The 16,454-nt window shown below is 37.0% G+C and overlaps 1 protein-coding gene across 10 annotated transcripts in view; it reads right to left on the bottom strand.

The window, feature by feature from the left end:
- STRBP (spermatid perinuclear RNA binding protein) overlaps positions 1 to 16,454 on the bottom strand; it is a 130,461-nt gene that overhangs the window by 70,952 nt on the left and 43,055 nt on the right. The gene's annotated exons all lie outside the window — the stretch shown is intronic.

Here is a 16,454-nt window from a genome sequence, read left to right as displayed (position 1 = left end):
TATATGCTTAAAAGTACCAAACTTACATCCTAATCCAGACCTCTCTTCCAAACTATAGGTTCATATCCAGTTGCCTACTTGGGTATTTAATAAATAACTCAAATTCAACATGTCCAAAACTGAATTCCTGATCTTAATCCCAAAACCTGCTCTACCCAAACCTTCCCTAACTCCAGTGTACGAGCCTGCTAAGTTGAATCAGTATGTTTTCTGAATACTTACAATTAGTGAGCAAAATGGAAAAGATGTTATCAAGCAACTAATCAAAGGAAGTAGTAACAGGAAAACATATCTCACTGAAATAAATGGACACTAGCCCTTCCCAATCCCTGACAGAACAGTTAGGTGACAGAACTGTATCAGCCAGTTAGATGACTCACTTGGTCAAAGAACCAATAATTCAATGCATCTCTACAAATCTTTATGGAGCACGTACAATAGGCCAGCCACTGTTCTGGGTACTTAGGATACATCAGTGAACAAAAAAGACAAAAATCCCTGCCTTTATGGTTTAAGTCCGGGGGTTGGGGGCACAATCAAAAAAAAACAGTAAAAGTAAAAATATGTAAATTAAACAGTATGTTAAAAGGTGTGAAGTGTTGTAGAAAAGAGAGAAAGCAGGTGACAGCGCAAGTGCACAGTGGTACCATATAGAGGGGGAGTGTAATTTTAAACAGACGGTCAGTCCTCATTGAGAAAGTGACACCTTGAGCAAAGACTTGATAGGGTGAGGGAGTTAGCCATGCAGATATCTATGGAATGAGCATTCCTGGCAGGGTAAGGAAGAGCGTGCCTGGTTAGGTGGAGGACAACAAGGAGGCCAATGGCTGGATGGCAGGAGTAGAGTGAGTAGGAGAAAGAAGGGCAGCAAGGGCTGAGAGTGAGGGTCACATCATATAGGGAAGAGGTTGGAAAACTCTGTTTTTAAAGGACCAGATGATGAATACTTAAGGCTTTTCGAGCTATAAGGTCTCTACTCAATTCTACCTTTGTAGAGCAAAAGTAGCCATAGACAATATGTGAACAAATGGGTGTGGCTGTGTTCCAATAAAACTTTATTTATGGGTACTGAAATTTCAATTTCTTATAATGTTCATGTCACAAAATATCAATTTTTTTAATTTTTGAATCATTTAAAAATGTAAAAACCATTCTTAGCCCACACATCATACAAAAACAAGTGGTAGGCTAAATATGGTCCATAGGCTGTAGTTTGTCAACTCCTAATATAGGCTGTCCTTCTATTCACTTGAAGGACTGTGGTTTTTACTCTGAGTGAGATTGGGAGTCCTTAGAGGGTTTTGAGCAGAGAAGTGATGATATCTGACTCATATTTTTAAAAGGAAACAATGATTGCTATGTTGAAACAGACAGTAGAAAGGGCAAGGGTAGAAAGGAGACCACTTAGGAAACTGAGTGATCAAATTATGGATATATTCTCAAGGTAAAGATGACAGGATTTCTGAGTAAAATGGATGTGCAGTGTGAGCAAACTGGAGGCATCAGGACTGACTTCAAGGTTTTTGGCAAGAGCAATGGAGTTAGGGAAGGTATGAGTAGAGCAGGTTTTGGGATTAAGATCAGGAATTCAGTTTTGGACATGTTGAATTTGAGTTATTTATTAAATACCCAAGTAGGCAACTGGATATGAACCTATAGTTTGGAAGAGAGGTCTGGATTAGGATGTAAGTTTGGTACTTTTACGCATATAGGTAGTATGTAAAGCCCCAAGATCACCAAGGGAGTAGGTATACCAGTGAATGGGAAAAGTAGAAGGAAAGAAGAGGTACAACTATACTCAGAGATGGAGTGGCCTGAGAGGTAAGAAGAAAACCTAAGAGTGTGCTGTTCTGAAGCCAAGTAAAGAAAACTTATAAATGAGGCAAGCTCTTTGCAGTAAAAACAGAGAATGGAAATCCTGAGTTCTTGCCCTCGTTTTACTAGCTAGGATAATTCAAAGACACCTATATTTGGAAGTCTTGTATACTACCGTGTATAGTTTTGCCATGTTTTACCATTTACAGGAATTTATTCTCTCCTATGCTATTCTATCCCTACTTTGGCCCATCTTTAGAGAAAACTGTACCTTGAGAACATCAGACTCCCCCTTCAAAATCTCCAGTGACTAGTCATTACCTAAGCAACTGGCATTCCACTCAGATATTTTGTGTGGCACCAAAGTCTTCATAGGACAACACTAACGTAATTCTTTCACTGTCATTTCTCTCACCACTGTAGTACTAGCCAAAACAGGAATGACTCTTCCCCAGAACACCTTGCAATGTGCTACTGCTAAGCTTTAAGTTAAACCTTGCCCTTACCTGGACTGCAGACTCAGCTCCACCATGATTTGTCGTTCTACTTACCAAATGTCCATCTCAAATCTACTCCTCCATGAAGCTTTACCTAATACCTGAGTTTAATATAACTTCTTCCTTCTTTGAGCCATCCAGCACTTTTTCAACTTCCTTTATGACATTTCTACTACTCAGTTTTAGTTATTTTTATAATAAGCTCCTTGATGTAATGACTTACCTTTATCTCTCCACACAGCACCAAGAACAATGCCCTGCACTCAGGAGAGGCTCAATAAAAATCTGAATTCAACCCCAGATTTATCATTCCTTAGAGAATGCCATAACTGCAGAATCCAAGAAGGTTCCATCTCTTCCTGTATATTTCCATAGCAGTCATCATCACAGTGACTTACAGGGAATTTCTGACTCTTCCTCCTCCATAAGCACAAATTCCATTATTTATTTCACATCTCGGATTAATCCCCCAAACCCTCTCCCAATCCCTCAGGACTTTATTATGTAGCTCACTGACACACATTCACCTCTACTTCTGGCATAATTTGTAGCAATTTCAATAACCACTTAGATGACTCTTCTAAAATTCTGGACTCTTCATTCACGTATTCCTTTCTTCTTTCCTTAGACACCCACTCCCCACCAGGGCCCATAATCTACTAATCTACCACTTTTCACAGTCCCTCACTCTTCTCACACCCTCACTTCTGTTCTTACCCAACTGAAATTACACAATCTATCATTTATCACTCACTCACACCTGCAGTTCCTTTTGTTATCCTCTCCTGGCAAACCCCCAACCCTGGTTAAATCCAACCCTCTTAGCCACACCACACCAGTAACCCTGGACAGCCGAATGTGGCTGGGAGAGAAAAATCAAACAATTGTGCTAATTGATCTTTTTTTTAAATTGATTATCTAACCTCAAAAAGCCAAACAACCAATAGTTCTCAAACAGTGGTGGTACTGCAACTCTGGGGGATTTGAAAATGTGAGGCAGAGCTTTCTTGTTGTCACAATGACTAGGTGGTTAATCCTGTATTTGATACCCTGGAATGCTAAACATCTTTCCATGTCCAAGGAGCTCCACTGAAAAAAAAATAATCATCAATTCATTTTCCCTCTTTCCTAACAATTATTTCACATCTTCTCTTGTCTCTTCGAACATTGATATCTCCTTCTCATAGCCCACTTTCAACTGATCATCCTGCTTTCTATTTCATGCAAAATACCCACCTTGCTGTATCTTTTCCCATATATTCTTTCTTCCTTCCTTCCTTTTATTATGAATGACTTGTCCCTAATTCCTATGTAACAAAAATCTCTCAACTCAAACCCTACTAGATCCCAGCAGCTTCTCCTACTCGGGGATATCAGTCCAGCAATCACTCCCTCTCCTCTCTCCTGAATAACTTTCCTTGACCTCTTGCCTCCCCACAGCCCAAATCTCTGTCCCTTTTACGGCATAATTCTTTGAGTTTACGCTTTCAGTTTCCATTTCCCCTTCTCCTTTTCTGTCTTAAATTCACACCAATCAGCTTCTCACCCCAGTGCTCCACTGAACCAGCTCTTGTCACGGTCCCCTAAGACTTTCATGGTGGTAAATGCTGTGAACAATTCTCAGTCCTCATCTTAGTCGATCTCTCAGCAAAAGGTGACACAGACGACTGCTCCCTACTTGAAACATTTTACTTTCCTTGTCTTCCATGCAGTCTACCACTCTCTTAGTTCTCCTTCTACTTCATAAATTACTCCACCATCTCTTTTCTTTCTTATCTCCACAACTTCTAAATGCTGGAGTGCCTCAGGACTCAGCCCTCACACAATCTCTTCACTATCTTACACACACTCCCTTGGCAATCTCATCTAGGCTTGAGGTTTTAAACACGGTCTATACAGAGGACTCCCAAATTTATATCTCCCTGAGTTCCAGACTCACGTTCCAATACGTAATCAACATATCCACTTGGATGTCTAATAAACATCTTAAATTTAATGTGTCCCAAACCAACTCTTGACCTGCCCCCGCCCCCCAAAAAAACAAAAACTTTCCTCCTCCCAACTTTCCCTCTCTCAAGAAAAAGTAACTACTCCATTCCTCCAATAGTGCATGCCAGAAACTTGGGAAGCATCCTTGACACCTCTTTTCCTCTCCCACCCCTCATCTAATCCATCACCAAATTCTTCACCTTTACCCTGTTTTCTTGCTTCCTCACCTAGAGTTTATTCTCAGCAATAGCATCGAGTGTTCCCTTTAAAATTTAAATTAGGTCATGTCATTCCTCTGCTCAAAACTTTCCAGTGGCTTCCAGTCTCTGAGTAAACACCTTATAATGGGCTATAAATCCCTAATCATCTGATTCCCATTAACTTCTTGACCTTATCCTCTATTGCTCCCCTTCTCATTCACTATGTTCCATCCACACTAATATCCTTGCTATTTCTCAAACAATTCACACATTCCCCCCATTCAGAGCCTTTATACTTGCTAGTTTACCCCAGATATCCACATAACTCTTCTTACTTCAGGTGTCCGCTCAAATGTCACCTAACATAAGCCTATCCCTCATCACCCAATGTAGAACAGAAACCCCTCCTCCAGCACACCTCTGACCCTTTTCTATTTCTCTCTATAGGATTTACACTATTGGCATATGACATCTTTACTTTGCTTATTCTTTGTATACCTAGAACAACGCCTGGCACAAAGTAGAAACTCAAGTGAATTTCTCAAAGTATTTTCTTATTCAGCATAACATTCAATGCTCATGACAGCCCTGAAAAGTAGAGAAAAATAGAATAAATGGTATAAATTTCTTTTATAATCTTTGAAAATACGAAATCACATATACAAAGATGTTAAATGATTTGCCTATGATCACACACTGGTCGAGCCATCCCTAGAACTGGGGCTGGGTCTCTAGCATCTTTCCCAATTTACGCCACTGTCTCCACGAGCAAATCAAAGAGTAGGTGTCTACTTAATTTTGCACAGCAATCTTTCAAAGTTCCACTTGAGATCTAGTCCTTTAAATCAAGATCAAACATGAAGTAGTACCTGAACTGTACATGCCTCAGTAGCTATTTATTTTCTTCTCACTAAAAGGCTGTGATAGAGTTCATCAGACTATTTTTAGAATTTACAGATCTTCTGACAATTGTCATCAAAACGAAAAAGAGTACTGAATGTGCCAAGGAACAGTTAAGAATTCAAAGTATTCTCTGTCCTCCTGTGCCCAATGCAGCACACTTAACACTGAAACGTAAACCAGCACCTTGGTAAACAAGCTTCAAATAGTGTCCTTGGTTTTCAAAAGACTTCTATTGTCATTCTACAGAACAGAGCACGGCAAAGAAAACATATCTGGAAATAGAATGGACACAATTATTTCTCTTAATTAGCTAGGTTTGCAAAACGACCTCAGAACCTACAATCTAGTTATAAACAGGCAGTATTGTTAAAAATCACCAATTCTAAAACAAATAGAAGTCATTTTATTTTCACCTTGGCAAAATAAATAATAGGTTTTCAACTACAAAAAAAATTGCATAAATTCACCAAGCAGTGCATCAGTACAGAAAATTATTCATCTACAACAGGGCTGAAAAATAAGAAATATGTTAGATCCTTCAGTAATATAACAATTTAATTTCCAAACTCTTGCCAACACTCATTCTCCTCTTTCTGGCATCCTCTGCCACAGTTGGAAACTGTGTATCTAGGTCAGAACAGACAAGTAGCTTTTCAGAACAGCTCAATATCTTCAGCACAAGTGTTGATATTATAATTCAATCCTTTCACAAACTCCTTTTAAAATACACCCTCATGTAAATCACAAGATTAGTACTGTACAGACAGTACAGTAGTCTGATATTTATGGAAAGCCATTGGAAAAAAAATACTTAAATGCTAGATTTAGAAAACCGATAGAAGTAATGGACTAAAGAAAAATATGAGATGGGCAATACAATGTAATTAGTATAAGAGCAATGGATTCAGGGTCAGAAGATTTGCCTTCTAATTCCAGCTCTGGTAATAATGAGTTAGCCAATTTTGAACAAACTTCAACCTCTCTGAGCCTCAATTCCTGCATTTATAGAGTAAAAGGGTTGGATTACACTTATATTACTTTTTAGGTACCACATGTTTAAACATGATTCTATGATAAACCAGAAATCTACAAGTACAATTTTATATGAGACAGATTAAATTTATTCCTTAAAAGTATACATTTTTAGAATGTAATCATATTTTAAATATTGTAGATAAAACTAAAAGCCAAATAAGTGGGGAAACTTGAACAATGAATATGTGATAACATTATGGAATTATTTCCAGAGGGTGATAATGGTATTGTGCGGGTTTCTTTGGGGGGGGTATTCATATCTTGTATAGAGATACATACTAAAGCATTTACAGGGGAAATTATATGAAAATCTGGGATTTTCTTTAAAATAATCTAGTTGAGGGGATGAGGAGGAATGAAATAAGATTGACTGTATGTTGTAATTATTGAAAATTGACGATGGGGGTTCTCTCTACTTGCATATGTTTGAACATTTCCATAAGGTTTTTAAACAGGAACAAATTTATCAAGAATCTAAACAACCAACTTTCAATTTATCTGTAGTAAAATGAGATTTTCATATGTCATATTTTCTTCAAGCACAACATGTCTGCTTTAGAGAACTGATTATTTAACTGTGCAAAACCAAAGAAGGTGAAATTATCAAGGCATAGAACCATCTTGGGAAGCAATTTAGTAATAACTAATAGTCAAAGATGTGGATCTCCTACAAGGAACAGTACTATTTCTGGTTACATTATCTAGAGAAACTCCAACACATAAACACCATAAAGACAGATAACACCAAGGTTCACTACAGCAGTGAACTGTTTATAATCATGAAATACTGGAAACCTAAATGTTCATCAACAAAAGACTGAAAATATAAATAGTGCAGTTAACGAACTACAGTGTTACATTTCATCATGTCTAAGCTCAAAACAATGTTAAGTGGAAAAGCTAGCTGCAGAATAACATGTACAAAGTGATGCCCGTTATATAAGCTTGAAAATAAAAAAATAATGTTACATATAATTTATAGATACATACACACTTTTTTTAGTATAAAAACATTCAAGGTAATGACAAAAAATTGAGGAGTGGTTATTACTGGAAAAAGAAGGAAAAGAACAAGGATACACAGACAGTACGTATATGAGCTACTATTTCTTAGGAAAATAATCTGAAGTAAATTTGGCAAAACATTAGCATGTGAAAAAACTATGTGTGGTATATAGTTATTTATTATATTATACTTTACCCAAATGCCTGAAAAAAATTTATTATTTCAAAATATTTTTAAAATTATGTCCACATGTGTAAAATATTCAAAACAAAAGGAAGCTTGGTCCTCTCAAGCAGGAAACATTTAGCTCTGGTCTTAGCCTTCAGAGATTAGCAAATTTTTCAATTTAAACTAAATATTGATATTGGACAGAAGATACAAAAAAGTTCCCTCATCAAAAAGATTATAAAGTTGGTTTTTTTAAGTGAAATAAACATAGAATCATCCAGGGGAATAACCAAAGACTTTCAAAGTATTAGAGAGTGCAGGCTAAAGTCACTCACTGTTATGAAGGTCCCAAAGCACTACAGGAAGCAATACTGCTCATAAACATTCTAATTTTAAATAAAAAGTCAAGTAATACTTTCTTTCAGGCAGATCTATGGAAAGCTCAGGGTGTTTCCCAAGTCTCTCTAACCTGGCAGATCTCAACCTCCAAGTTCTGTCTCCCCTGCAGATTTTGTCAGGGTTTGATTACAGGATTTGTCATGGGAAGGTCTAAAGTAGGGTTTACTCTAGGGCAGAAGTCAGAAAACTTTCTCTCAAAGCGCCAAACAGTAAATATTGTAGGCTTGCCAGCCCTACAGTCTCTGTGACAACTACTCAACTTTGCCATTATTGGGTGAAAGCAGCCAAACAATATGTAAATGAATGGTCATGGATTTGTTTTAATAAAACTTTGACGGAGTTTGCCCATCCGTGCTTTACCTCACCGTCTTTCCAGTGTTTCGCCCAGATGCCTGGGGTGTCAATCAGGCCTCTCAATTCTGCCTGAGCTCCAATATCCCTCAGCTGTACAACCTCTAATATCTCTGTTCCACTCCCAACCCTGGGGCAGCGACTCTGATAAACCTTCCAGTCTTTCTCCCTCATGGGCAGCCCAACCCTTTTCCAAGAACTCACAGGGGACCCACATACAAACATTTGGGAACCCCTCTTATACAGCTTCCTCTTTTCCAGCGTCCTGCCTTAAAGATTCTAGCCACTTTAGCTGTCCCAAATTCTGAGCTCAGCACAGTTAGGCCACTATGCTCTGCTTGGACTCCAGCTCAGGAAATTTTTCTCAGGCAAAAAGCAGGGGCAATTGTGGGGCTCATTGCATGAATTTCTAGATCACAGGCCTGTTTCCTAGAGCCTGAAAGAGTTCTCATATATTTTGTCCATTTTTCATGGTTTTCTATGGCAGGACAGCTAGTTCAGAACCAGTGACTCCATCGTAGCCAGAAGCAGAAGTCAAAGTCAGTAAACATTCTAGTTTCTACGATATATGAAGACTTGTTGGGGCACCGCTAAATCTGAAGGTATGGTGTAATCTAAAGGGTGTTATGGTGAGAACAACTAGCCATTCATTCATTCATCCACCCATCCATCCATCCATCCAAAAAATACTTAACGTACCAGGATAGTGCTGACTTTATGTCTCCAAGCCTCAGTATTAGCACAGCCTAAAGTAGGACTATAACCCGCCCTGCCAATCATACAGGTTTCACATAAGGATTAAAGTTGAGAAAAGGCACATAAAAGCACTTGATAAAGCACTACACAAATACAAGTTATTTTTGTGATGGCAATAATCATACCCTTATTAATAAAACACAAGAAGTTCTCCACGTACATTTTACAACATATAAAAGAATGCCTGTGAAAGAGTATGGTGTGTGTAGGGGGGTGTATGGGCACATGATTGGACACAAATGCACACGTGCTCTGGAAGGGAGGGGATTCTAGAACTCAAATCTGCCAGAGAACAGAGTACATATATGGAAGTGACAGGAGATATGGATATCTGCCATACAAATGCTGTTGATAAGCTGAATGAATAGCAGAATAGCATTTAAGTGAAGTATTTTTGAAATTTAAAATCAGGGTATAGAAAAAAGTTTTGAAAATGTGTTACTATAGAATGCTTCAATACAAATTTCTTTAGGTTAAATTTTATCCCCAATTATTTTAAAGTTCAAGAACAGAAATAATTTCCAATATGTATAATATATTCTTGTAACATCCTTTTAATATTTGTCTAAATGTATCACAAAGGTCATAATCATTTTCTCAGTAGTCAATATACAAGAAAAATTGAAATATATGAAAAGTCCAGAGAAAGGGTAAATCATTCAAGAAACATAGAGGCTGGTGAGAGTTTAGGGGAAAATTATGCTAGCAGACCAGTGATCCCTACTCAGGTACCCAAGTTTAAAGCATAAATGTGAATCCAACTTTTACCAAAGGCTTATTTTCTATTGTGGGTTGGGGATGAGCGATGAGTAGCTATATGCACTGGTATATTCCCAAATGCTTTTTGTTCTGCTTTCATTTTCCTAAATAATTTTCTTCCTTCTCTGTTGTTCTACCACTGCAATCTCAGGACTCTAAATAAATGTCAGCTGTAATGTTAACAGATGTTGGCATATAAAATGAGAAAAAGAAAAGCAAACAATTCCTTAAAGACACAAAAGTGTTGAGTATAAAATAAAATATATTTGAGTATATTAAAATCAAGAACTTTTGGTCATCCAAAAAACACCCTAAAGAAAGTGAAAAGACAAGTTACAAACTGAAAAGACTTTTGGAATACATACATCCAAGAAAAGTATCAAAAATAGATAAAGATGACTTAAAATCCAAGCAAAAAGCACAAACAACCCATGAGTAGGGGAAAAAAAAAAAAACAGAAAAGAGTCATGAACAGGCATTTCACAGAAGGAAAAAAGAAAAACACAAGACCAGTAAAAATGTAATATCATTGTATACCCATTCATGTTGCAAAAATTAAAAAGTCTTACAATACCAAGTGTTGGAAAGGATATGGATCCATAGGGTCTTTTACAGATTGATGGTGGAAAAAAATGTTTGGCATAATTTCCACAAATTGAATAATCCCATACTCCATTACCCATGAATTTTACTCCTAGGTATACACGAAGAGAAACTTGCCCATGTTCAAAAGACATGTTTTAGAATGTTCATAGCAAAACTGTTGACAATAGCAAAAACCTGGAAAACACGTAAAATGTCCATCTGCAGGAGAATGAACAAACTATGGTACACTATGTAATGGATTACTATTCCACAAAGTGAAGGAACTACAGTGACATGTAACAATATAGATAAATCTTAGCAATACAATACTAAGTAAAAATACTAAGTCCCAAATCACTACAAACAGAATATCTTTTTTGTAAAATTAAAACCAAAATAAAAAGATATACTTTCTAAGAATCCATAAAGATGTGATAAAGCTAGACAAAAACAGAAAGCAAGGGGATGACGAAGACAGAATTCAGGCTGTGAAGTCTGTGGAGACGGCATGGGGATGGGATGATTAGGGAACCTACGAAGTCAGACACAGGTTATGAGGAGCTACCTTATGTTCTGGCGGTGGGTTTACAGGGGCTTATTAAATTTTTTAAAATAAAATAAAAACAGGCTAAACATGGGCCAATGAAAGCATGTCATAAACAAGAATTACAGCTAATCCATTATCCAATTCTGTGCACATTATATCCAATTTTTTAAAAAGCTTCTTAGCCTATGTTAAATTTTTTACTAAATTGACTTCTAGTCTTCCTGATTGGAGTATAATTTTTTTTTTACTTCAGTGAAATTCACTCAACTGCAAACAGTTATTATACTATTTTCCCAATGTAGATAACTTAAAAAATATGAATTGCTGATATAGTATCCAAGTTATTACATCTGAGTATAAGTCACATACTGTGATTTGACTCATGGTATATTCAGTATAACAGTATTCGGGAAACTGCAATTTAATAAGTACTCTTAGCTTGCTACATACTGGAAAGGGAACTAAAACTTCCATGATCCATAGAAAATATCCTTGCTTTTTATAAGATGACTTGTTTCCCATCTAACCCTTAAACTATAGACGCCAACTTAAAAGAGTCTTCTTATTCATAAATGAGACTTTCAAGTCAACCTCAGTATTTTTTTCTGAACCTCCGTTCAGAAAAAGAACAAGTACAATGGAAAAATTCTTCCTTAATGCAGGTTTTCTCAGTTATTATACAACTTAAAATTAGGAGCCAGCCCAGTGGTGTAGTGGTTAAGTTAATGCACTCTGCTTTGGCAACCTGGGGTTCACGGGTTCAGATCTCAGGCGTGGACCTACACAGTGCTCATCAAGCCACGCTGTGGCAGCATCCCACATACAAAATAGAGGAAGATTTGCACAGATGTTAGCTCAGAGACAATCTTTCTCAAACAAAAAAAAAAGAGGAAGACTGGCAATGGATGTTAGCTCAGGTCCAAACTTCCTCACAAAAACAAACAAATTAAAATTAGAGTTTTCATAACAACTAACTCAACCACTCAGTAAATAAATGCATATGTATCTATTTAACACTTCAGGAAAAAATAAGACTACAAAAACAATTTGTTCTACTCAATTTCTGCATTTTGCAATTTCCAATTAATATGGTATTTACAGAACTATATATTCACCTACCTCTGAGAGAAGTTTGCAAGGAAAACAGTATATAAATAACTGATAACACTCATGAAGAATGATCTTCATATGTAAAAAGGGTCCCCTTGTCTGAATTTCCAGTGGGAAACAAACTTCAAACTTCTAAAATTATGTTATTTATTTGATGGAAAGCTTTAAATTGTCCAACCATCTGGGTAATACCAACCCAGGGAAAAAAAAAAGAGAGAGAGAGAGAGAAAGACAAAGGGGAATGACCAAGCAACATAAGTCATGGTGTGAAAAATGGACTCAGCTATTTTGTAAAGTATCATTCACCTGTCAAACACTCCCAGATCTCCTAGGTTCCCCAAGACAGAAGCCCTCACATCACTATCAAGGATATCACCCTCAAAGAAGCAGGATAAGAACTTAAAGGTAATATAGAAATAGGGGTACTTCATACTGTATTATCACTAAGCAGGTAAGATACCAATTAGTGAAAAAACTTGCATCTTAATACACATTCCCCTACAATGTTATACAAAGCAATTCTTACAAAGTATTACACAAAGTAAATTCAGCATCACAGACAATCCTGTGTTCAAACTCTCACCATTTGATACATGGAAAATCAGACATAAATTATGACTCTTAGAAGATCATGCCAGCAGTATAGGGCAGCAATTAAATGCAAACTCAGGTCTGCTGATGCACTTTACAGAAAACTAAAGAAAAAAGAATAGAATATAAGTCAGGAGACCAGGGCTACAATGTTGGAATGGCTACTAACAGCCATAAAGGCCTTTCCCCTGGCCCTGTGGATTCTGCTTCCTGAAAAATAATACTTCCCGCCCTCTGTGCTTCACAAGGCTACTGCAAGGATCAACTGACTAACAGTTGTGGAGGCATTTTGAAAAGTACAGTGTTATGCAAACAGGGAAGATTAACCTTCCAACCTAACCAATGACAGTGAGTTCTGAACTCAAGGGACAGCAATACAATACCAAGAGTTTGTGACCAGTACTTTTTCAGCCTGCAACAAATTCTGCAATTCAAGAAGAATCTTGACTAAATCTCAGTTATTCAGTGTGTGATTCATAAGTTCATTTATCAAAACTCGATAAATTTATTAAGACAGGAGAACAGAATAGACGAAATTCTCTCTGCCTGTAAAGGTCTCCCAACCAATCCCTATCAGTAATAATGATGATGCCACAGTAATAATGGCAAGTCCTTAGTGTATGCCAAGCACTTGGCTAACCAATTTACATGCATTACTTCACTTAATCCTCAAAAACCCCCTGTGGGAGATGTGATTCTATCCATTTTACAGAGGAAACAGTAGTCTGGAGCAGTGAAGTAACCTCTCTGAGATCAAGCAGCTAGCCAGTGGCAAAGCCAGGATTCAAATCAGACCACCTGTGAGAGTGAGTCAGGCAGAATTCCATAATACATTGTTGAAAATGTTCTAAAACTCTATGAGAGAGAAGGTCCTCAGCTTCCAAGTGAGATTCCAGACTTCTGTCTTTCTAGACCACAAAGTTAGGTCTACTCTCATCTCCAATAACAATGAGAGAAAGAAAGAACTTCTAAAATCTGACTTCCCACTTTTCTGCTGGCAATTAGACTCAAGCATGCTTACTCAGTAACCTATTCTCAGAAATAAGATGCTGAACTCTTGGAATGAAATTTTCAAAACACCATCCTTAACTTCTTAAACCTTCTACCCTCACAACGCACTTAGCTTAGACAGTGTCTCCCCTAAGGAAGGCTTCCGGGATCTTGACCTCCACTTCTACTCCTTCCCAACCCTTTGCCCAGGCTTGGACTGAATTAATTAGCCCTCCCACATGCTCCCAGTGCACTAGTTTTGTCTTATGTTTCACCACTTACCAGTTCCGTAACTACACGCTCCTTGAAGGCAGATACCATGTTTTGTTCTCTGCTATATTCCTAATATATTTCATAGTGCCTGGATAGTAAGCTCTCAAATATTTGTCAAAAGAATAAACAAACGAATAAATGACTGATGACCCAATTATGACTCTGTCTTGGTACTTCTGGTGGGGCATATGAGCAGCTCCTCATCATTCTCAATAGCTGTAGCACAGGTAGACTCGTAACATAATAGACAGTCTTGTCATAGGGTTGTCTCTCAATCAGGATCTAGGCAAGGAGGTACTACAACCACAGTAACTGTGTACCCTTTGCTTGCTGAGAAGCAAATTCAAGTTCTTAATAGTGTGTTTCAATTGAGATGCTGACCATGATTCATTCTAAAGGTGCTTTATTTCCAGATAACTCATTTAAGAGAACTGCTCATATAAATAGCAAGGACTGCTGCCATATCATAAACAATTACATGACCAATCTTGTAAAATGATCACTTTGGCAGTTAAGCCTCCATTTTGGATGCCCCATGTTCCATAGAGTGTAAGAGACACTCTACATTAATCATCTAATTTAATATTTACATCAGCCCTACAACGTAAATAGCACATATCAGTCTCCATTTTAAGGGTGAGGAACTGAGACTCAGATGGTTAGGTAACTTGTCCAAGATTTGATCTTGTGGTGTAAATCTACAAGGGCACATCTACAATTTGAACCCAAATCTGTTAGGTGTCAAAACCTGTGGATCCCTACACTAAAGCGCCCTCAACTAAAAGAGACCTGCCTTATCCGCTCCATAATATATTGTTAGTCAACTGAAAATTGAGCTAAGAGGTCAGGAAGAGACAATAATCTAGAAACTTAAAAGGTAAGGTTAGGCTTTCCATTCAGAATTATATATAGATACAAACAACCCAAAAGATAAAAGGAGCTTCAAGAATCAAAATTGTCATACTGAATAAGAGTTACACAATGCTAAATGATGCTGTCAGGAGAAAATTTAAGTCACCGTTAGAAGTTGGCCTTTTTCAAAACAGTTATTCAAAATGATGGAGTAGAAGGATAAATTGGCCATCTGTTAACAGGGTTGTTAAAGGTTGGGAAAGCAGACCAGAAGGAAAGGAAGAGAGAAAAAGTCTCTTATTCCAAGACTAACAGAACACACACACAGTTACTCCCTTGCCAACATATAAGAAACACAAAGAATATGGAAAAAAGGAAAACTGTGACAGTATTTACAGGAATTCTCTTTTTTTAAAAAAGCTGCCAATTAAAACAAAAAGATTCAAATCATTAGTAATTAGATCACAGAATATTTGAAATACAATCTAAGAAACAGCACCATGTTTAGTTTCTCTAGACTTATAGCATGTGAAAGGCAATTTCTCTAGTGATATCATTCCATCTAATGCCTATCTACATGATTTTTAAACAAGTCACTAGATAAAGTAAAACCTCACTTAAAATTACTATTAGCTACTTGTTAGGCTATTGTCACTAAAGGCAACTGATTTAATGCTGACCTATTCTAACCTTAAAATAAATATATAAGTCAGGTCCATTCTTAAATTATTTCCCATCCCCTTGTATGACAATATTTGAAGACACTGGTATTTCAATACTGCAAATCCACACTGTGTCTCTGACACGTTTGCTTTTCTACTTCTTAAACATTAATGAGCCTTCACTTAAATGTATTTCTAGTCTGTCAGTCCTGATGCTTCAATGTCTTTACACAATTTCCCTCGGAATAAAATTTTAAAAGTAAAAGCAGTTTTTTATTCTTTATACCTATGGCAGAAGCTTAGTTAGCATCCTCAGGTTGCACACCATTTCTCGAAGAGATCAAATTAGGCAGAACCAAGAAATAATGTTTGTAAATTCAGCCACCAGCACAATTTCTACATCTCTCCTATGGTATCTTTATAGCCTTCTTCCACAATACACTGTTTCATCACAGATTTAACCAACACTAACTCCTTCCCTCTCTTCTGACTACAGATTCTTAACACAGAATGTTTTCACTGTGATTTTTATTGATAAAATGAATTACCTGAAGAGTGGATTACAAAATGACATGTAATCACAAAAATGATGCAATGGAAAAATGACCTAAGTGAATTCTATGACTTATCTATACAATAATACAACTTTAAAGGTTTCACATTCCCTACACCTAGGTGCACAGGTATGAAAACATAATTTGGTTAATAATATTAATCCTATATACATTCTGCTGGTGACTAGAACTGTGATTAACCATGTGCCAGGCACTGGTTACTAACATGCATAATAACAACAATAATAAAATGACGCCTAACACTTAAATTGTACTTACTACATTCTAGGCACTGTTCAAACTACACTGCACATATTAATGTATTTAATCCTCACAACAACCCTATGAGGTAAGTACTATTCTTATTTTGAATTCACAAATGAGGAAACTGAGGGTTTTGAAAAGTTAACTA

This window comes from Equus asinus, chromosome 10 (genome assembly GCF_041296235.1).
Source record: "Equus asinus isolate D_3611 breed Donkey chromosome 10, EquAss-T2T_v2, whole genome shotgun sequence".
Lineage (NCBI taxonomy): Eukaryota > Metazoa > Chordata > Mammalia > Perissodactyla > Equidae > Equus > Equus asinus.
Note: the sequence above shows the minus strand (reverse complement) of the source record. Positions and strands in the feature narration are given on the sequence as shown.